We start from the raw sequence: 5,885 nt of genomic DNA, 5'->3' as shown, positions 1-5,885 counted from the left end.
CCCTTGTGCTTATACAGGTTCATGATCATTCCCTCTCTCAGAGTAGGAAGCATTCTGCCCTCCACCACCATCTCCTCGCACAGCTCTAGCAGGTTCGGGCCAATGAAGTCCCACAGCGCTACATAGAGCTCCGCTGCGAGACCGTCACTGCCCGGGGTCCTACCCGTTCTAAAGGATCTAGCAGCAGAGTGCAGCTCCCTCAATGTCAGCGGGGCGTCCATGGCTTCTTTACCTGCAATAGTTTTAGTGAGACCTGACAGGAACGATTCAGAAGCATCAGTGTCTATGATCTTAGGAGAGTAGATGTTGCTGTAGTAATCTGTGACTACTCCCATGACTTCCTCTTTCCCCTTTCTGGGAATGCCGGTCTCATCCAGCAGCTCTGTCAGGGGAGTGTGACTGGAGTGGAGTTTTCTGAAAAAAAAAAAAGTTTTCCAGGTTTTCCACCTTGGAACGGAAGATGATGTGCCTGGACTCCTCCTCGAAGTGCTTTTTCCGGCCCCCTTTGGCCTCCGACAGATCATCCATCACACCCCAGCCGCAAAGTTGCAGCTGACACTGAAGCCTCCTGAAGTTTCTCTTCTTCTCACACGCCTGTTGTCTTCCCTTAGCCTGAAAGAAACTGCAAATCTTGACCTTGATATATTCCCACCATTTAGACATGCAATCAAAATAGAATTTATTGTTTTTCCAAGTGATATAGGCATCTCTCAGCTCCTCCAACACGTCCTTCCTCTCCAGCAAAGCACAATTCAATTTCCAGGAGCCTGGGCCAGGAGGAAAACCGTGGGCCAGAACCCTCTGGAATAGAATGGCACTGTGGTCCAAGAAGAAGCAGGGAATCATGACATGCCTGTTCTGCCTTACTGCTCTCAAGGCAAACGCAAAGTCAATCTGGTAACGCACTGAGCCATCAGGCGGATCCAAGTATAATTTACAGAGCCAGCCCCCATGGATCCCTAGCATCCCGCCTGATAACAACAGATACTACACTTGATCTTAGCCAAAAGGCAGAGAAAAGAGTCCCCTTTGCCGATGTCTGTACACCACGATTGTCCAAGCTAGAATAGCTCTCTTGGCATTCTGCTCTCCCTATATTCTTGGCTGTATACACAGGGAGTAAGGTCAAATGTATCTTTCCTCCCCCTTATAGCAGGGGTCTATTAGTGGACACTTTAACTGTTAGACATACTGTTTCTGTTAACTTGATTATACAATGGGATGGCTTGACTCAATTAGCTATTTGGCTGAATACACTAAACAAAGGGTTTCAATATAACATCAAGGAATGATACTTCATGCTTGCGTGAAACAACAAGACATTTGACATATTGTATTTGCCACATTACACAATTTGAGTCTGCAATACATTTTGATACAATAACATTTATATTGATACAAATGAATACATTTCCCAATACTATTTCAGCCAGTATATTACTGTGGAGGCACATTGCATATCATCTAGAAGTTCTTACCTAATGACCTCTCAGATTACCTGTTGACCTAGCTAATTAACTTTGGCTGTCAGGTAGTTAAATCAGACATTGTTCTGATTACAAACAAATCTAAGCTGCACCTCATTACAATGGACATTTGAGATAAATGGTAATTACATTAGCTAACACAAGCAAAATGACTTCTGTTGTCCTGTTATTTTCACACAGTACAATATTCTTTATATTTCTAATATATACAATATTGCAGGTAATAACAAGGGCAAAATGTACCTAATAGCATGAAATAATGATACACATAATACACCGCTGCTCTGGTGTATATACTTAGAATGGGCCAAGGATTAAAAAATACATTAAACTGTGAGAAACGGGTGATGAATAAAATGTTTTCAGTCCAGTTGCACCCTGTTTTTTGACACACATGGAATCTATAGAATCTGGTAAAAGTATGGATGGAAGACCAGGTAGCAGCCCTGCACAATTGTTCAAATGAAGCCCCATGCCGTGCCGCCCAAGAAGAGCTAACCAATCTGGTAGAATGGGTCATGAGACCATCAGAAACTGGAAAACCACTCGAAATGTAAGCCTGATGGATAGCTTCCATGATCCATCTGGCAATCGTCTGTTTCGTATCCGGCCAGCCACACTTACGAACATCATAAAGCACCAGAAGAGAATCTGACTTACATACAGAAGAGGTACGATCCACATAAACCTGCAAGGCCCTAACCACATCCAGAAAATGTCTAAAACTCTGTGGAACCGAAGACCTGTTACCAGGGAAAGCAGGTATGACAATATCCTGGTTAATGTGAAGCTTAGATACTACTTTAGGCTGCAATGACGGTACAGTATGTAGTACCGCTCTATCATCATGAAACACGAGGAAAGGCGAGCAACAAAAAAGGGGGTTTCTGAAGGCCAACGGAACTAAATTAAAATCCCACGGAGCTACTGGAGAGGTACATAGGGGTTGGACATGTAAGCCCCATGCAAAAAGGTTTGGATATCTGGTAAAAGCGCCAGACGTTTTCTGGAAATATAAGTACAATGCTGAAACCTGTCCTTTAAGGAAAGCAAGGCGCAAACCTTTATCCAAGCCATCCTGCAGGAAAGCCAACAACCTTTCCACATGAAAAGAACATGTTGACAACTTATGTTTTTCGTACCAAGTAATGTACAACTTCCAGACACAATGATAATTACTGGACGACGATGACTTCTGCGCTTGAAGCATAGTCTGAATGACTTTGTCCGATAAACCCTTATTTTTATTCAAGCATTAGGGTTTCAACATCCACGCCATTAAAGCCAATTGAACGAGGTTCTGATGAAAGAATGGACCTCGAATTAGAAGATCCACTCTGTGTGGCAGTCGCCAAGGAGGCTTTACGGACATTGCGAGAAGATTTGCATACCAAGACCTTCTTGGCCAATCCAGAGCCAAAAGAAGAACCATGATGATATAAATTTGCATCCAAAGTCCCTGCTTGACCATGCCCATATAAATTTTAATCCAAAGTCCATGCTTGAAATGTCCACAAGAATTTGTAAATCCAAAGCCCCTGCTTGAAATGTCCCAAAGTATTTGTAATTTCAAAGTCCTGCTTGTAAATGTCTTCTGTTCTACTTGGGTAAAAAGCCCCCCTTGCTGCTTGCAGTCTTTAGTTCATCTTGGCCAGAAGGGCCCCCTAGTTGCTTGCAGTCTTCAGCCAGAAGGGCCCCATATTTGTAATCCAAGTCAGAACATGCTTGGTTAAAAAAAATAAAAAAGATGACAGATGCCGCAGTAGTGAGTCATACTGAGGATTTCTCTGCAGGTTTGTTTGTGGGACGACGTCCCGAACAAACTTGTTTGCATCTCTGGCTGCCTCCACCTTGAAGACTGGAAAACTCACCTCATGGAGGTATCCCCTTGATTCTTCCCATCTGCTGAAAGGTATGGAAGCAGCCATTAGAAGAAAGGAACTCTTCCCTCCCGTGGCCTGAGAAATAAACTTTTCTAGCGGCTGACCAAACAGTGAGAGACCATCGAAAAGGAACAGTTTCTAGAGCTCTCTTGGTTTCAGTGTCCACCTCCCAAGATCTCAGACAAAGAGTATGTCTGGCCGCAATGACCAGGGAAGACGTGCGCAACAACCCCTATCCAGCATCTATAACCACATCTCCCAAAAATTCAGCCGCCACTTTTACATGGTCTGCCAAGGGAAACAGGTCATCTCTGGGATGCCCCGCCTGGATACCATCATTGAGAGCAGAAGCCCATTTTTCAATTGCCTTAATTATCCAGGCTGCTGGATAATTATGGCAACTTTTATCAGTGGTGTCTTTTAATGAAGCAGTACTGGCCACCGGAGAACAGTATTTTTAGTTAGGTGTGCAATGGAAGCATCTAAACAAGAATGATTCTCCCAAGATCCAATTTCCACTTCAGGAAAGGGGTAAATAAATTGGACTCTCTCCTTATTTCTAACAATATGGTTCTTTTCTTCTAAACATAGAAGTCTGGGCCACCTCTGGGTCAGAATCAACACTATTGAGCACCTGCCTTACCGCCAGGTCCTCAATACCTTGTCTGCCAGAGTAATCCTTCTCCCACCCAGGCGACTCTTCACAGTCCGAGTTGTCGAGCAGAACACCCTCATCCTGTAAGTACAACTCATTATTTGAGCCCTCCATATACTGAGGCACTGGTTGACCCAGGCGCTTCAGCAGCCTAGGTCCCGAAATGGATTGCAACACCCTTTCAAGGGAACCAGATACCCTAGTCAGTCCTTAGACCAATCTCTCTAACTTTAGCATCCAAGGAGGATTATGGCAGGAGCCCGATAAATCAGGTAGCAACTGAGATGCCTGTCCCGAGGGAAAGGCATCAGGGGACTGCGTACCCTGGGAAGCAAAACAGGTGTCAGCACAAACCGGTCCCCAGCGTGGATTGCCTCTCTTCAGTTCTGCAATTCTCTTGTCCAAGTTGGATCCACCACCTCAGAAGCTTCTCCAGATGAATGCTGCAGGTCCTCAGCCTCTCTGGCACTGCAAAGGCTGTCTGGTTCATATTGTCCATTTTGAAGTTTTGCCTGACACCTGGAGCAGGTGAAATGCAATACAGCGACAGCTTTGGATTTAGAACCTGTTCCACTTTACGACAGTTGCAATAAAGGGTAACAGATATGAGAGACACACTTCAAGACAGACTGTATCCAGAAATCCTACCACAGTTTTACACCAGTGCTATCAGTGAGTAAATGCAATGCAGACAGTGTCACTCTGTAATATCTCTATAACAGTATATGAATATATATATATATATATATATATATATATATATATATATATATATATATAAAATATATATATATATATATATAATATATATATATATATATCTACTATGGCAAGAGCCCGCTACTGCAGAAGCACACGCGAACAACTTCTTCCTTTTTATGTAGTTTTATTGTCAGGATGGTAAATATTTTGACACCGTACAGATTTCACAGCAATTCTTGGAGATCCTAAATGCTAGCTAAACATTGCTCTGCTCTCTCAAGACCAGCCAGCTTCCCCAGCGTTGGTCTCCGTGCACAATGATACAAACAAGCTTTTATACCTGATACTCCTCCCCCAGCCTTAGCTTGATGAACATGTGACACACCCACCTTCTCTTTAAGAGGAAACGCCCATCACTGGCTCTGTTTGCACTAACAGACACACCCTGTCTGTTTGCTGAGAGGAAGGATTTCAAATCATGTAAGTTTAACCAAACTTAAACTATTGCTTTTCATATATAAGTCTTTACATTCAATCTAGGTGCATTACTGCACAAATGTTTTACTCTACTTTCCTGCTTTCTCTGCATATTGCCAGCTAAATGCCTCCTTTTGTTACATATCCCTCCCCCTAGCGTCTCCAAGTAGGGGGACGCGGACTTCGCGAGGAGCACATATTTTCGTGACAACGCGTTTGCATTTTTGTGTAGAATCCCAGGTCTATGTTCTACTGAGAACTGGAAAGGTTGCAGTGCCAAGAACCAGCTGCTTACCTTGGCATTTACCTCCCGGTTGTTCTGCATCCATCTTAATGGTGCATGGTCTGTTATTAAGGTGAACTCTCTGCCTAGGAGATAATAGTGCAGAGCTTCTGTAACCCATTTTATGACGAGACATTCTTTCTCCACAGTGGCATATTTTTGTTCCCTTGGAAGCAACTTACGGCTTAGGTACAGGACAGGATTTTCTACTCCATTCTTCTCCTGTGACAAGACTGCACCTAAGCCAACACCAGAAGCATCAGTTTGGAGGAAGAAATCCGGTGCTTGTAGAACTGGGGAGGAACAAAGAGCTAACCGAAGATCAGACAAGGCGGTTTCCGCAAAATCAGACCAGGTTAATCTATCTGGACAACTTTTTTTAACATGTACGTAAGTGG

At 43.6% G+C, this 5,885-nt stretch overlaps 1 pseudogene; it reads right to left on the bottom strand.

Moving 5' to 3' along the window:
* Positions 1 to 819: 819 nt before the first annotated feature.
* On the bottom strand, positions 820 to 1,023 carry LOC142142028 (U2 spliceosomal RNA; annotated as a pseudogene).
* Positions 1,024 to 5,885: the final 4,862 nt, after the last annotated feature.

The sequence above is a fragment of the Mixophyes fleayi genome, chromosome 2, assembly GCF_038048845.1.
Source record: "Mixophyes fleayi isolate aMixFle1 chromosome 2, aMixFle1.hap1, whole genome shotgun sequence".
Lineage (NCBI taxonomy): Eukaryota > Metazoa > Chordata > Amphibia > Anura > Limnodynastidae > Mixophyes > Mixophyes fleayi.
Note: the sequence above shows the minus strand (reverse complement) of the source record. Positions and strands in the feature narration are given on the sequence as shown.